The 18,484-nt window shown below is 40.3% G+C and overlaps 1 protein-coding gene across 3 annotated transcripts in view; it reads right to left on the bottom strand.

Moving 5' to 3' along the window:
* Window positions 1-18,484, bottom strand: part of LOC136862705 (coiled-coil domain-containing protein 77) — a 216,034-nt gene that overhangs the window by 172,955 nt on the left and 24,595 nt on the right. The gene's annotated exons all lie outside the window — the stretch shown is intronic.

The following is an 18,484-nucleotide window of genomic DNA, read 5'->3' as shown; positions in this document are numbered from 1 at the left end:
TCTATATATATAAAGTAACTTGTCCTGACTGACTGATTCATCATCGCCGAGCCAAAACTACTGGACATAAAGAAATGAAATTTTGAGGATACATTTATTTTACAATGTAGGTGCTCACTAAGAGAGGATTTTTGGATATTCCGTTGCTAAGGGGGTGAAAAGGGGGGTGAAATTTTGAAATAAGTGTATCTATATTTCAAAACTTTAAAAGTTTACAGATCTAAAAATTGGCATTTATAATCTCTTCTAAAAATAAAGAAACACATATTTTTTTGTTTTCGGAAAATCCCAATAGGAGGGGTGAAAAAGGGTGAAAAACGGGCTGAATGCCTTTAATGATGATACTTATATCTCAGAAACTGAAGACATTACAGACCTGAAAATTTGTGTTTGAGATCTCCTTTAAAAATAAAGAAACACGTACTTAATTGTTTTTGGAAAATCCAATTAATGGGGGGGGGGGTGAAAATGGGAGTGAATTTATAAAATGAGTGTATCTATATCTCAAAACTTTGAATGTTTACAGATGTAAAAATTGGTATTTAGAATATCCTTTAAAAATAAAGAAAAACATATTTTTTTCGTTTTCGGAAAACCCTATAGGAGGGATGAAAAGGGTGAAAAAGGGGTTAAATGCCTTTAATGAGGATACTTATATCTCAGAAAATGAAGATATTACAGACCTAAAAATTTGTATTTGGGATCTCCTATAAAAATAAAGAAACATATATTTCATGTTTTTGGAAAATCCAGTTAATGGGGGATGAAAAGGGGGTGATTGTTTAAAATGAGTATATCTATATCTAAAAACTTCAAAAGTTTACAGATGTAAAATTTGGTATGTAGAATCTCCTTTAAAAATAAACAAGTATTATTTGTTTTCAGAAAATCCCAATAGGAAGGATGAAAAAGGGTGAAGAAGCGGTTGAATGTCTTTAATGAGGATATTTATATCTTAGAAACTGAAGATATTATACACCTGAAAATTGGTATTTCGGATCTCATTTAAAAAACAAAGAAACACGTATTTTTTTGTTTTCGGAAAATCCAATCATTGGGGGTTGAACGGGAACGACAAATTGGGGTGAATTTTTAGAAAGATTATTACTACAGTGTACCTCAGAAACTTAAAATGTTACAAACGTAAAAATTGCTATTTGGAATCTCCTGTAAGGCTAAAGAAATATAGGTGATTTGTTTTTGGAAACTTCACTTAAGGGGAACGAAAAAGAGGGTGAAATTTTAAAATAATCATTTCTACAGTATATCTCAAACACGTAATATATTACAGAAGTGAAAAATGGTATTTTTATTTTTATTACAAATAAAGAAACATGTATTTTTTTGTTTTTGGAAAAAACCCTCGGTGGGGATGTAAGACTGAATGAAAAAGGGATTGAATTCTTTTAATTTGGATACTGATATCTCAAAAACTGAAGATTTTACAGACGTGAAATTTGGTATTTGAAATCTCCTTTAAAATAAAGAAATACGTAGTTTTTGTTTTCGGAAATCCACTTAAAAGTGGGGGGGAGGGAAATTGAAAAATTAGTTGAAATATTTGTATGAAGATACAATTATCTCAAAAACGAAAGATTTTTCAGACGTGAACATTGGTATTTGGAATCTGCTTTCAAAGTAAGGAAACACGTATTCTCGGATAATCCAATGAAGGGGGGCGGAGGTGAAAGAATTGAAAAATTAATTGAATTAATTGTATGCGGATACGTACATCTAATAAAAGCTAAAGATGTTACAGACGTGAAAACTGGTATTTGTATCTCCTTAAAAAAACAAACAAAAGTGTGTTTATGGGGGGGGAATCATATTGGGAGGCGTTGGTGAAAAGGAGTTGAATTCCTTTTATGAGGACACATATCTCAAAAACTGAAGATGTTAGAGTCATGATAATTGGTATTTAGAAGATCCTTTACTATTAAAGAATCAAGTAATTTTTGCCGGAAAATTCACTTGTGGGGGGGAGTGCGAAAGGAGGTGAAAAAAGTGAATTATTTGTATGGGGATACTCATATCTCAAAACTGAAGGTAACAGGCGTAAACACTGGTATTTGGAATCTCCTTTACATAAAGAAATACGCCTTTATTCTTGGGGGGGGGGCAAATCAAATTAACGTCGGTTGAGTGAAAAAGTACTTGGGAACTATTGAATTTACTGTTCATAATGTACTTATTCTGATCATAAACCGATCATTTTCAATCTTTCCTGGGTTCGTTTCCAAGAGCCATCTTTTCCTTTGGAGAACTTAAAGTTAGATTAGAGTAGATTCTCCTAGCATATAAATAAAAATGTAACACATTTGAAATAAACTATAGGAATGATAATGACCATGCAATTGTTCACATCTATAGTAAGGTCAATAATGCACGGAAGTATATCATTTGTATCGCCAGAAATCCCGCGCACTTGCCTACGCGCCACAATGGTTCTGGTCACATTGTCAGTAATGACAATGGCAGCAGATGTAATTTACGGCCAAGTAGCGGTCTTGCATCACGCTGTGGGGTCCAGAACAATAATAATAATAATAATAATAATAATAATAATAATAATAATAATAATAATGATGTTCTGGACCGTCGTCAAAATGTGCAGACCGCGCTGGAAACGGGTCCTGGCCGGGTAATGACTACGAATGCAGTCCGGCCGCGGGTTAAGTACTGCCAAGGCACCCAAGAAGACACCACGCCGGATATCCTCAAGGATTTGATCCATATTTAAAATGCTTACAGGAAAGGACGGCAAAGATTTAGGGACCCTACTGACAGTGTGGAATACCGGGACCTAGCGCAAGAAGTACGAATCGATTGCTGGAAAGAAAGATTGAAAAATGGGAGGAAATTTGCCGTAATCTATCAGAAAACGAGTCAGAGAGCGAATTTCGGCGGATTATATATAAAACTTTAAGCATTTAATTATAAATTTCAGTATAATACAGTAGCAAACCATGGGTATCTTGCTAGTTATCTATAAAGTAACTTGTCCTAACTGACTGATTCATCATCACCGAGCCAAAACTACTGGACATAAAGAAATGAAATTTTGAGGATACATTTATATTACAATGTTGGTGCTCGCTAAGGGAGGATTTTTGGATATTCTGTCCCTAAGTGGGTGAAAAGGGGGGTGAATTTTTGAAATGAGTGTATCTATATCTCAAAACTTTAAATGTTTACAGATGTAAAAATTGGTATTTAGAATCTCCTTTAAAAATAAAGAAACACGCATTTTTTGTTTTCGGAAAAACCCATAGGAGGGGTGAAAAGGGTGAAAAAGGGGTTGAATGCCTTTAATGAGGATATAACTCAGAAACTGAAGACATTGCAGACCTGAAAATTTGTATTTGGGATATCCATTAAAAATAAGGGAACACGTATTTTTTTTGTTTTTGGAAAATCCAATTAATGACGGGGGGTGAAAAAGGGGGAGTGATATTTAAAAATGAGTGTATCTATATCTCAAAACTTTAAATGTTTACAGGTTTAAAAATTGGTATTTAGAATCTCCTTTAAAAATAAAGAAACAAGTACTATTTGTTTTCAAAAAATCCCAATAGGATGGGTGAAAAAGGGTGAAGAAGCGGTTAAATGCCTTTAATGAAGATACTTATATCTCAGAAACTGAAGATATTACACACCTGAAAATTGGTATTTGGGATCTCACTTAAAACAAAAATCCAATTAATGGGGGTTAAACGGGAACGACAAATTGGGGTGAATTTTTGGAAAGATGATAACTACAGTGCATCTCAGAAACATGAAATATTACAGTCGTAAAAATAGCTATTTGGATTCTCCTGTAAAGGTAAATAACATAGGTGATTTGTTTTTGGAAACTCCACTTAAGGGGGACTAAAAAAGGGGTGAAATTTCGAAATGATCATTTCTACAGTATATCTCAAAAACGTAATATGTCACAGAAGTGAAAAATGGTATTTTTATCTCTATTAGAAATAAAGAAACAAGTATTTTTTTCTTTTCGGAAAAACCACTTGGGGGGGGGGGGTAAGAGTGAAAGAAAAAGGGTTTGAATTCTTTTAATTAGGATACTGATATCTCAAAAACTGAAGATTTTTCCTTTGGATGAAGATACTATCACAAAAATGAAGGTGGGGGGGGGGGGGGGCTGCGGAGGTGAAGGAATTGAAAAATTAGTTGAATTAATTGTATGTGGATAGGTTATCTAATTAAACTAAAGATGTTACAGACGTGAAAATTGGCAGTTTTATTTCCTTTAAAAACAAAGAAAAACGTGTATTGGGGGGAAATCATCTTGGGAGGCGGGGGTGAAAAGGAGTTGAATTCCTTTTATGAGGACACATCTCAAAAACTGAAGATGGTAGAGTAGTGATAGTTGGTATTTGGAAGATCCTTTACTATTGTTGTTTCAGTCATCAATACATAGACTGGTTTGATGCAGCTCTCCATGCCACCCTATCCTGTACTAACCTTTCCATTTCTACGTAACTATTGCATTCTACATCTGCTCTAATCTGCTTGTCATATTCAGAGCTTGGTCTACCCCTACAGTTCTTACCACCTACACTTCCTTCAAAAACCAACTGACCTACACTTCCTTCAAAAACCAACTGAACAAGTCCTGGGAGTCTTAAGATGTGTCCTATCATTCTATCTCTTCTTCTCGTCAAATTTAGCCAAATCAATCTCCTCTCACCAATTCGATTCAGTATCTCTTCATTCGTAATTCGATCTATCCATCTCACCTTCAACATTTTTCTGTAACACCACATTTCAAAAGCTTTTATTCTCTTTCTTTCTGAGCTAGTTATCGTCCATGTTTCACTTCCATACAATGCCACACTCCACACGAAAGTCTTCAAAAACACCTTTCTGATTCCAATATCAATGTTTGAAGTGAGCAAATTTCTTTTCTTAAGAAAGCTCTGCCTTGCTTGTACTAGTCTGCATTTTATGTCCTCCTTACTTCTGCCATCGTTAGTTATTTTACTACCCATGTAACAATATTCATCTACTTCCTTTAAGACTTCATTTCCTAATCTAATGTTTCCTAAATCACCTGCCTTCGTTCGACTGCACTCCATTACTTTTGTCTTGGACTTATTTCTTTTCATCTGGTACTCCTTACCTAAGACTTCATCCATAGCATTCAGCAACTTCGAGATCTCCTGGAGTCTCAGATAAAATAACAATATCATCAGCAAATCTCAAGGTTTTGATTTCCTCTCCTTGAACTGTGATTCCCTTTCCAAATTTCTCTTTGATTTCGTTTACTGCCTGTTCTATGTAAACATTGAAGAGGAGGGGGGACAAACTGCAGCCTTGCCTCACTCCTTTCTGGATTGCTGCTGCTTTTTCAAAGCCCTCGATTCTTATTAGTGCAGACTGATTTTTATAGAGATTGTAGACAATTCTTCGTTCTCGGTATCTGATCCCTATCATCTTCAAAATCATAAATAGCTTGGTCCAATCAACATTATCGAATGTCTTTTCTAGATCTACAAATGCCATGTACATGGGATTGTCCTTCTTATTTCAATCCTCTAAGATCAGATGTAAAGTCAGGATTGCTTCACGTGTTCCTACATTTCTTCTGAAGCCAAATTGATCTTCTCCCAACTCAGCTTCAACTTGTTTTTCCATTCTTCTGTAAATAATACGTGTTAAAATTTTGCAGGCATGAGATACTAAACTAATGGTGCGGTAGTTTTCACACCTATCAGCACCGGTTTTCTTGGGAATAGGTACAACAACATTCTGCCGAAAATCGGATGGGACTTCTCCTGTCTCATACATCTTGCAAACTAAATGAAATAACCTTGCCATGCTGGTTTCTTCTAAGGCAGTCAGTAATTCAGAGGGAATGTCATCAATTCCAGGTGCCTTGTTCCTATTTAGGTCACTCACAGCTCTGTCAAACTCTGACCTCAAAATTGGGTCTCCCATTTCATCAGCACCAACAGCCTCTTCATGTTCCAGAACCAAATTATCTACATCTTTACCTTGATACAACTGCTGGATATGCTCCTGCCATCTTTCTGCTTTGTCTTCCCCTAGAAGTGGCTTTCCATCTGAGCTTTTAATATTCATACACCTAGATTTCCTTTCTCCAAAGATTTCCTTGATTTTCCTGTATGCAGCATCTACCTTTCCCAGGACCATACAGCCTTCGACTTCCTTGCACTTCTCCTTCAGCCATTCTTCCTTAGCTACCTGGCACTTTCTATCCACTTCATTCTTTAATTGCCTGTATTCTTTTCTGCCATCTTCATTTCTAGCATTCTTGTATTTTCGTCGTTCATCAATCAGGTCTAGTATCTCCTGAGTTATCCACTTTGTTGATCTTTTCTTCCTTCCTAACATTTCTTCAGCAGCCCTACTGACTTCATTTTTCATGACTCTCCACTCTTCCTCTATAGTGTTTCCTTCAGCCTTTTCATTTAGTCCTTGTGCAACATGTTCCTTGAAACAATCCCTCACACTCTTTTCTTTCGACTTGGGTCTAGATCCCATCTTTTTGCATTCTTTCCTTTCTTCAATTTCTTCAACTTCAGATGGCATTTCATGACCAACAAGTTGTGGTCAGAGTCCACGTCTGCTCCTGGGAAAGTTTTGCAATCCAACACCTGGTTTCTGAATCTCTGCCTAATCATAATGAAGTCTATTTGATACCTTCCAGTGTCTCCAGGTCTCGTCCACGTATACAGCCGTCGTTTGTGGTGTTTGAACCATGTATTGGCAAGGACTAAATTATGATCTGTGCAGAATTCAACCAGCCGACTTCCTTTTTCGTTCCTTTGTCCCAATCCAAATTCTCCTACTGTACTACCTTCTCTTCCTTGACCTACCATTGCATTCTAGTCTCCCATCACAATTAGATTCTCTTCACCTTTTACATATTGTATTAAATCATCCATCTCCTCATATATTCTTTCGATTTCTTCATCATCCACTGAACTAGTAGGCATATAGACCTGCACTATTGAGGTGGGCATTGGTTTGGTGTCTATCTTGACGACAATAATTCTTTCACTATGCTGGTCATAGTAGCTTACCCGCTGCCCTATTTTCTTATTCGTTATTAAACCGACTCCTGCATTTCCCCTGTTTGATTTTGTGTTGATAATTCTGTAGTCACCTGACCAAAAATCCTGTTCTTCCTGCCAACGTAGTTCACTTATACCAACTACATCTAACTTTAGCCTATCCATCTCCCTTTTCAGATTTTCTAACCTACCACAACGATTCAAACTTCTAACATTCCATGCTCCGACTCTCAGAATGTCAGTATCCATCTTCCTGATGATCGCCCCCTCTCGTGTAGTCCCCACCCGGAGATCCGAATGGGGGACTAGTTTACCTCCAGAATATTTTACCCGGGAGGAAGCCATCATCAGTACACCATTCATACAGAGAGAGCTGCATGTCCTCGGGAGGTAGTTACGGCTGTAGTTTCCCCGTTGCTTTCAGCCGTGTAGCAGTATCAACACAGCTAAGCCATGTTGAGTATTATTACAAGGCCGTATCAGTCAATCATGTAGACTGCCGCCCTTGCAACTACCGAAAGGCTGCTAGCCCCCTTTCGATGAACCCTTTACTATTAAAGAAACAAATATTTTTGGCCGGAACACATATCTCAAAACTTAAGGTAACAGGCGTGGAATCTCCTTTAAACATGAAGAGACACACCTCTTTATTCTTGGAGGGAGGGGGTAATCAAATTAACGTCGGTGGGGTGAAAAAGTAGTTGAGACCAATTGATTTTACTGTTCATAATGTACTTATTCTGATCATAAACCGATTATTTTTAATCTTTCCTGGGTTCGTTGCCAAGGGCCATCTTATCCTTTGGAAAACTTAAAGTTAGATTACTGTAGGTTCTCCTAGCATATAAATGAAAATTTAAACACAATAGGGAACATGCATGATCCGGGGTTTTAATTAAAAATATGCTAATCTGATTCAAAATTTCATGCAGAATTCAAAAATGTGATCAGAATGTACAAATAATAACCCCAAACATGATAAAAATCTACGAAAATGTCACGTCACGCAAGTACGCGATCTCATTGGTCTGACGTCATCGTACAGGTTGACTGAATTAGCAGACGAAATAACACATAGTGTGCTGTGAGAAGCAGGATACACTTCGCGTATTTCTACTTTACGTTAGTGTCTAGTATGGTTAAATTCGAGGTCTATACATTGGATAATAATCTGAGTGGTATATTTTAGACTTAAAATGAATCCTGCGCAGACAGTGAGGCAGAAAACTTGTAAATGGTGTAGAGATCCGATGTGCAATAGCACATCGCATACCATACCAAACAAATTGTTTATACATGTTTCAAAGACGCTAAAACTAGGCAGAAATGGATTTTGGCGAGCCGGACAAAATGCTGGTGATATATCGGAAAAGTCTACAGTTTACTTTTTTGAAGATTTTAACGTAAGATGAATTTGTTTGAATTTTCAAATCACTTTTCCATGTCAGCTGTTCTAGTGGTAAAACTTTAAATTTTAATGTATGATGCTTTATTTAAATGCTTCAATTACATCTTGGAATATGAAAGTAATAAACAGTGCATTAAATAATGCTGATTATTAAAGTATTCTCCAAACCTAACCTATGTTTTGGGTGATCCATGTCAAGATAATAAATCAAACGGGTTATGAACCATTTTGACAGCTCTAATTCTACCAATATATCTTGGCATGGGACAGTTATGTATGTCTTTATTGAAGAGCTTAATTGGTAAATTTAGGCTATATCTAAATACTCTATAATGTAACAAAGAATAGGCGTGTACATCATGAAAGGAAACAACGTTTAATTTAACAAATGTATAACTCTACACAAAACCAATGCTTGTCTGTTGGGGTCTTATAAGTTAACAATGCTCAATTATAATAATTATCATAATATTAATGAAATAAATAACATAATTGCACACAGGTGAAAATAGTGATGTAGGTGTTTAAAATATTATCCAAATTAGCCTAAGTTTTAGGTTATACAAGCCAAGTCAATAAACCGAAGGGTAAAAATACCGCGCGAGTTGGCCGTGCGGTTAGGAGCGCGCAGCTGTGAGCTCGCATCCGGGAGATAGAAGGTTTTGAACCCCACTGCCGGCAGCTCTGAAGATGGTTTTCCGTGGTTTCCCATTTTCACACCAGGCAAATTCCGAGGCTGTACCTAAGGCCACGGCCGCTTTGTTCCCATTCCTAGGCCTTTCCTGTCCCATCGTCGCCATAAGACCTATATGTGACGGTGTGACGTAAAGCAAACAGCAAAAAAAAAAAAAAAAAAGTAAAAGTCACAGCACCCAAAGACATTCCTGTATTGAGCGACTAAAATGTCACCAGGACACTTTTCTTTCCTGATATGCTCAGCTTGTTAAAAGCCAAATGTAATTAATGTTATTGACTTCACGCCCCGCTAACTACTTCTAGGATTTTCGGAGACGCCGATGTGCAAGAATTTAGTCCTGCAGGAGTTCTTTTACGTGCCAGTAAATCTACCGACACGAGGCTGACGTATTTGAGCACCTTCAACTACCACCGGACTGAACCAGGATCGAACCTGCCAAGTTGGGGTCAGAAGGCCAGCACCTCAACCGTCTGAACCACTCAGCCCAACTTGTGAAAACTAGAAGTCATATTTATCTTTATCATGTTTAACTTTTTCCCTCCACAAAGATATTTAATTCTCTTTCATGGGCCCCGGAAGTGGGTAGGCCAGTTGCCCCAACCATAAATATATATTTTTTTCAGAAATGATAGGTTATAGACCTACACTACTATGATCTTTCTTTCTTTCTTAATCAGTTTAACCTTCAGGGTTGGTTTTCTCTCGGACTCAGCGAGGGATTTCACCTCTACCACTTCAAGGGCAGTGTCCTGGAACGTGAGACTTTGAGTATGGTGATGAAACTGGTGAGGAGGGCCATTACCTCGCCCAGGCGGCCTCACCTGTTATGCTCAACAGGGGCCTTGTGGGAGGATGGGAGGATCGGAAGGGATAGACAAGGAAGAGGGAAGGAAACGGCCGTGGCCTTAGGTGCCTGGAGGAGAAGTAGGAAAATACGAAAAACCACTTCGAGGATGGCTGAGGTGGGATTCGAAACCCTTCTACTCAGTTGACCTCCCGAGGCTGAGTAGACCCCGTTCCAGCCCTCGTACTATTTGTTTTCAACTTTCATGGCATAGCCGGGAATCGAAACCGGGCCTCGGGGAGTGGCACACATTAACCACTACACCACAGAAGCGGACTAGTACTATAATGCTACCTATATGTTTATGTTAGTGCTGAAATCCGATTTCTTACTTTACTAATGCTGAAAGCCCGAAAATGTAATGTTATTCTTTAATAGGGGAATCAGTCTAGAAGGAAATGTTGAAAGTGATGTGATATCTATCCAGGTTCTTTGTTATCCTAATACTATGGTTTACAGTACATTGCACGTATATAGAGGACGCCACTTACAAACTTGCTTGTTATCCGCTAATTTCTGCGGCCACAAAAGTCACATTTTTCAAGAATGATGACATCTACACATGGTAGATTGTCTGACTGTGCTGTTTTGAACCTTTCTTCTGTCATTTCGAAGTTATTCGCGATCATGAATAATAAACAATCGGCTTTTAGCAACGGCTGATGCACAACGGCTGGCAGAGCTCCATGCGGTACTGGATCGTGACGTCACAGCGCGCCGCTTACGTCAGAGGCCGTTTCACTCGCCTTGCGGAAAGGCACTATTAAATATTTTTTAATGGTAGAAAACAAGGCAACATACCACAATGTAATACGTTTACGTACTATTTCATTGGTGTACTTTTCAAAAAAAATATTTTTGAAAATGATGCATGTTCCCAATTGAAATAAACGATAGGAATGATATTGACCATGTCATTGTTCACCTCTATAATAAGGTCAATAATGCACGGAAGTATATCTTTCGTATCGCCAGAATCCTGCGTACTTGGCTACGGGCGGCAATGGTGCTGGTCACATTGTAAATAATGACAATGGCAGCAGATGTAATTTACGGCCAAATAGCAGTCTTGCATCTTGCTGCGGGGTCCAGAATACCAATAATAATAATAATAATAATAATAATAATAATAATAATAATAATAATAATAATGTTCTGGACCGTCGTCAAAATGTGCGGACCGCGCAGGAAACGGATCCTGGCCGGATAATAACTACGAATGCAGTCCGGCCGCGGGTTCAATACCGCCAAGGCACCCAATACGACACCACGCCGGATCTCCTCAAGGATTTGATCCATATTATAAATGCTTAAGGAAAATATGGCAAAGATTTAGGGACCCAACTGAATGGGTGGAATACCTGGACCCAGCCCGGGAGTACGAAATCGATTGCTGGAAAGAAAGATTGAAAAATGGGAGGAACATTGCCGTAATCTCTCAGAAAACGAGTCAGATCGCAATATAGGGTGGATTGTGAAGAAGTGCATGTAAGAGAGCTCCGTAAACCACCTAGCAAATCAGCAAGTTTAACTACAATTCGTGTGTACTAGATCAAGTTTCATAACTAAATAACAATCAGTGGTTACGTACATTCATTCACAATGTCTCTAAAGTCATTGAACAAGCAGAATTCTTCATTCGAAGAAAAGCTAAATGACATCCAAACTCGTTTCGAGAAGGCAACGCGAGCCGCCAACAACAGTGATACCAACCCCGGCGATGTTTCCCTAGACGCACTCGCCCTTGAGTTCCAGTCTTTCAGAGCTGTTGTCACTGAGGAGCTCAAGGAGGTGAAGTCTGAACTCACCGAAATGCATAACCAGATCTCCAAACAGGACGACCTAATCGACGAAGCAGAGCAGTAGAAACTGCCTATTACACCACGGGGTGGCTGAAGCTCCAAACGAGGACGTCTATGATAAGGTGTTCGGTGTTGTGAAATCCCACCTAGGGATAGACTTGACACTGGACAATTTAGATCGCTGTCACAGGATCGGGAAACCAAGGAGAACTACAGCTGAGGTAGTGACGGGAGGGAAAAGGCCCATCATAATAAAGTTCACGCAATATCACGAACGTGACCGTATCTGGCGTGCAAAGAAATCGCTGAAGGGATCGGGTATGCTGATAACAGAATCGCTAACAGCAACAAGAAAGGACATACTAAACGCCGCGCGTGACCACTTCGGTCAGAGATCTGTATGGACTAAGGATGGACGTATCATTATTCTAAGCTCTGATGGGAAGAAAATTCAAGTGACCACACGAGCTGACCTTAGCAATGTTATTCAAGCAGCTAGGGGGTGAAACAGTGTGAAGTAACAACAATGTGGATTAGTTTAAGTTTGTATTATAGTGTTTTATTATTGAGTGCATGAAAAGCCGGCGCGATATCAGAGGAAATACGCAGGTAAGAAGCATGTATTCTTCTTGGTATACTGCTTTGTGTGATGAATACTGTTATAACCACTGCCAGCTGTGGACCTGACTGTCCCCCTACCCCTAACCTCACCTATCCAAGAACGGAGACATCCCGCTGCCAGAGCTCATTAGTGGAAGTATTTCAGGCCAACGCACGTTCATTGAACTGCATTCATTTACATTCTCAATCCCTACCTGCTCACCATGAGGAACTAACAGCTCTCCTTGAAAACAGCAATGTACACGTAGCTTGTATCAGTGAGAGCTGGTTACGCGCAACTATCCCTAGTAGTATGGTACACATTTCTTTTTCTAGTTGCTTTACGTCGCACTGACACAGATAGGTCTTATGGCGACGATGGGACAAGGAAGGGCTAGGAGTGGGAAGGAAGCGGCCGTGGCCTTAATTAAGGTACAGCCCCAGCATTTGCCTGGGAAGTATGGTACACATAACGGGCTATAATATTACAGGCATGACCAAATAGATAAAAGAGGTGGAGGAGTAGCCTTGTACTGTAGAGATGATATTAAATGTAAAATCGTATGCACATCGTTTCGTCTTTTGACATGCTCTATTGCTGAAAAATATCTAATTCCCTCCATGGGAACTTAGAATTTTCCATTCAGAATTGCTGGGCGGGCAATAATTCCATTGTGGAGATTTATCTCCCGTATGCAGTTATCAGACTTTGCCTCTTATAATGGGCTTCTGATAAGTTCACCTGCATACACCCCAGCGTCAGTGGGTAGGGTCTGACACATCCCACTCTGATGAGTCTAGTGTCAGACCTAAGACGAAATGCTAGTTAATAGAGCAAACGCCTGAAAAGCCTTACATCTGATCTATTTTTGACATGCTCTATTGGTGAAAAATATCTAATTCCCTCCATGGGAACTTAGAATTTTCCATAAGTTTGAGAATTTTTTATATTCACACAAGGGGCCCAATGGGCCCCCAGCAACTATTAACGTTGTTCTTTTGTGTGTGACTACACCCGGGTTAATATACTTCCTCCACCGGTCCAGTGATTCCCTGAAATCTACTATGAGTTCAGATGATATACCCAAACCACTATTCATTACCTAGCTCCCTTCCTCTCAAAAATTATTACTATCCAGAAGGGTTTCTCTGCCGCATGACCAAGCTTTTCCAGGTTATTTGCCAAATTCTTCCCATGACTTCCTCTTGGCTTCAACAATTACATGTTTTGCTCTGTTTCTTACATCTCCATACAATTTTATATCTGCATCAGTCCTTGTTTGGAGCCAACTTAAAGTTTACAAGCACCCCTCACTTTACCATTCCACCAAGAGGCTTGTTTTTTCCCATCCTTACACACCGTTGTTCTTAGGCATACCTTGCTGTTTCTAGTACTGCATCCCTGTATGCCACCCATTATCTTTCTATATCCTGAACATGCTTACTGTCTATTCTTTGGAACTTTTCATTAATCATATCCATGTACTTCTGTCAAATTCTTTCAGTTCTATTTTCAACACTCAAATTGAAATTGCCTGTTAGCACTATCCTATACTTGCTGTTGTCCCTGACTGCAACGCCACCCAGAACTTCATAAAACTTGTCAACTTCATCCTCATCTGCACCCTCATGCGATGAATAAACAGACAATTCTCGTCCTATTTCCTTCACCTGCTAAATCTACCCACATCATTCGCTCATTTACATGCCTAAGAGAAACTATGTTGAGTGCCATAACATTCCTGATAAGCAGTCCTACCCCACATTCTGCTCTTCCCTATTTCCTTTGCTAACTCAGCCAGGTCTACTTTCTTTCATCCTTAAGCTATATTAATATTGATAGCTCCCCACTGAATTTCATTTTGTTTGCCAATATTTTTCAAGGAGTTCCTCACTTATGACCTTCGAATATTCACAAAGTTTTTTGTGAACAGAATTGAGTGACCTACCAGGTTGCTACTTGGTACATTGATTTAAATCTTTTAACTTGTCTAATTTACTATCAACAGAAAGAAGTAACTCATAAATTTCCTCAGTACTAGGGACTATTTATTTTCCCTACCAGAGGAAGTCTTCTCATAAGCCATACTTCTATGTCTAGAATAAACACAATCAGTAAGATACCGTGGTTTTTCACAAGAACATTACTAATCTTATGTCTTCCTCCGTTCGTTAAGCACGTGATCTGTGAAACCACTACATTCTGCATACTGAATTTTTGTGTTAATTTGCTGCTGAGGCACCGCCTTTGAACATAGAAAACTCATGGCGATGATGCCATGAACACTTGTGGCCCCATATGATGACTGTTACTGGTGAACTGGCAGCACACCTGAACATTATCGATACTTCTGTATTGAGGTTACAATTAGTAGGTATGTTGGTAGTTTGTGTGCTTTATATAACTGAATAAATTGTTTCAATCACCACTGATAGGCATTTAGGGCAGTCGCCCAGGTGGATGATTCCCTATCTGTTGTTTACCAAGTCTTTTCTTAAATAATTGCAAAGAATTTGGAAATTTACTGAATAACTCCCTTGGTAAATTATTAAGTAATAATTACAACACTTATTACACACACAAATATTCATCAACAATTCCCTATCTGCATCAGTTCTTGTTTGGAGCTATTCGTAATACACCTTCCTTTTATGCTTACAAGCTGTTCTGACACCAACCTTTCATCAAGATGTTCACTTTTTTCCCATTTCAAGACAGCTGCTCTTAGACATTTGCATGCTGTTTCTACTGCAGCATCCCTGTATGCATTTGATTCTCTTTCTATATCTTGAACCTGTTTACAGTCAATTCATTGGAACTTTTCATTAACCATATTTGTATTCAACATCCTGAAGATTCTTAACCCTTATCTGCCTGCAGACAGATTTCACTTGCCCCATTCTAGGCCTAGTGATACTCTGTTCACTGCAGATCGATTAGTCATTGAATATCCCTCAAATAACCCCACGTTGCTAACAGATCTTTTGAATTCAAAGTTTGTTACGATATAGTCTATTAAGGATTGGCAGTCCTACCACACCCACCTTATGCTTTAAGAATGAATTCGTAACTGCTATTGCCATATTAGTGCAGAAGTCCAGTAAATGCTTCCCATTGATATTAGCTTCTGTATCTTCTCCATATTTACCCTCCTTTTTTTAAAATCCTGTAGTTCTATTTCCAGTTTTCACATTGAAATTGCTCATTAGCACTATGCTATCCCTGCTGTTGACCCCTCACCACAATGCCAGTAAGTGATACATAAAATTTGTCAACTTCATTGTCATCACAGAATACTATGATGGACTTATAAAATAATAGCCTACTACAGTTATGAACAAAAGGATAAGACTATAAATACAAGAGGAGAAATCTCTGATGAACTGAGTGCATTAACATGAGGATGTAAATACCCTGATGGTTCCCTTATACAAGCAGCAAGGGCAATGATGACATCTTTGCTGATTCTGAGTCTGTTGCAGACTGTTGTATTCACATCTTGAATGCTAAAAGACAATTTAGTTACAATTGGTCCAAATGCTACATCTAGCCATATTATTCGCTCATTTATGTTGCTTCACCTTTTCACACCTGTTAAGAACACTTTGGAATCTCTATCTCTTCATCGCTATCTCCCCTTATCTGAATATCATGACACCAAACCATACCCCATGGCACAACAGCCCTTGAAGGGCCATGGCCTACCAAGCGACCGCTGCATAGCCCGAAGGCCTGCAGATTACGAGCTGATGTGTGGTCAGCACTACGAATCCTCTCGGTCATTAATCTTGGCTCTCGAGACCGGGACCGCTATGTCACCGTCAGATAGCTCCTCAATTATCACGCAGACTGAGTGGACCTCGAACCAGCCCGCAGATCCATGTAAAAATCTCTGGCCTGGCCGGGAATCGAACCCGGGGCCTCCAGGTAAGAAGCAGGCATACTACACCTACACCACAGGGCCGGCTCCGAATATCATGAACCCCTAACATATCCAGATGCATCCTCGTTGCCAACTCAGCCAGTATGACCTTCTTTTAACGGTGATAACTCCACAACGAATTGCAGCTTGTTCGCCAAGCAGCTTCCATGGAGGCCATGGCCTGTTAAATATACTGTAAGTGGGACTCCATCACTCCTATAGGTCCCAGGCTTGCTTGAACATTCTGAGCAGGCTTGGTAAAAATTCTGTTAAGAAGGATGCTTGCTACCTTACTCATAGCCTGAATGGGAAACTCCTCTAACCGTTTAGGGAGAACTGGTGGATTGTATAGTCCTAGCCATCTGAGCACAAGGAAGACCAAGACTATAAATTTGTCCAAGATGTCCACTCCTATTCCAAAGCATCTAGTACCCCAACTCACAGGACCACTAACGAGACTACTTGGACGTTGCCCATGGTTCATGAACTAGGATGAGACTACAGTAACCTACACAATGAATCACAGAATTCTATGACAAACTTTAAAATACACTGACTGACAGAGCAAATGCAACACCAAGAAGGAGTGGTTCGAAAGGGATGAAAGTTGGGGAAAAAACAGAGACGGCACGGACGAATAATTGATGTTTATTTCAAACCGATATGCTGGTTACACAATGCGCACGGCATCGACTCAGTAGGATGTAGGACCACCGCGAGCGGCGATGCACGCAGAAACACGTCGAGGTACAGAGTCAATAAGAGTGCGGATGGTGTCCTGAGGGATGGTTCTCCATTCTCTGTCAACCATTTGCCACAGTTGGTCGTCCGTACGAGGCTGGGGCAGAGTTTGCAAATGGCATCCAATGAGATCCCACACGTGTTCGATTGGTGAGAGATCCGGAGAGTACGCTGGCCACGGAAGCATCTGTACACCTCGTAGAGCCTGTTGGGAGATGCGAGCAGTGTGTGGGCGGGCATTATCCTGCTGAAACAGAGCATTGGGCAGTCCCTGAAGGTACGGGAGTGCCACCGGCTGCAGCACATGCTGCACGTAGCGGTGGGCATTTAACGTGCCTTGAATACGCACTAGAGGTGACGTGGAATCATACGCAATAGTGCCCCAAACCATGATGCCGCGTTGTCTAGCGGTAGGGCGCTCCACAATTACTGCCGGATTTGACCTTTCTCCACGCCGACGCCACACTCATCTGCGGTGACTATCACTGACAGAAGAGAAGCGTGACTCATCGGAGAACACGACGTTCCACCCTTCCCTCATCCAAGTCTCTCTAGCCCGGCACCATGCCAGGCGTGCACGTCTATGCTGTGGAGTCAATGGTAGTCTTCTGAGCGGACGCCGGGAGTGCAGGCCTCCTTCAACCAATCGACGGGAAATTGTTCTGGTCGATATTGGAACAAGAAGAAGAATGGCGGTTGACGTGGCGTGCGGGGCTGCCACCGCTTGGCGGCGGATGCGCCGATCCTCGCGTGCTGACGTCACTCGGGCTGTGCCTGGACCCCTCGCACGAGCCACATGTCCCTGCGCCAACCATCTTCGCCACAGGCGCTGCACCGTGGACACATCCCTATGGGTATCGGCTGTGATTTGACGAAGCGACCAACCTGCCCTTCTCAGCCCGATCACCATACCCCTCGTAAAGTCGTCTGTCTGCTGGAAATGCCTCCGTTGACGGCGGCCTGGCATTCTTAGCTATACACGTGTCCTGTGGCACACGACAACATGTTCTACAATGACTGTCGGCTGAGAAATCACGGTACGAAGTGGGCCATTCGCCAACGCCGTGTCCCATTTATCGTTCGCTACGTGCGCAGCACAACGGCGCATTTCACATCATGAGCATACCTCAGTGACGTCAGTCTACCCTGCAATTGGCATAAAGTTCTGACCACTCCTTCTTGGTGTTGCATTTGCTCTGTCAGTCAGTGTAATAGCTTACTACAGTTATGAACAAAAGAAAAAACTATAAATACAAATGGAGAAATCTGTGTGCACTTAGTGCATTAACACGAGGATGAATGTAAATACCCTGATAGATCCCTTAAAAGCAGCAAGAGCACTGATATATTTGCTGATTCAGAGTCTGTAGCAGAAGTCATGAAAGAAAGAAAGAAAGAAAGAAAGAAAGAAACAATTGTGTCCATG

The sequence above is a fragment of the Anabrus simplex genome, chromosome 2 (assembly GCF_040414725.1).
Source record: "Anabrus simplex isolate iqAnaSimp1 chromosome 2, ASM4041472v1, whole genome shotgun sequence".
NCBI classification, from domain to species: Eukaryota; Metazoa; Arthropoda; class Insecta; order Orthoptera; family Tettigoniidae; genus Anabrus; species Anabrus simplex.
This window is presented reverse-complemented; position numbering and strand designations above follow the sequence as displayed.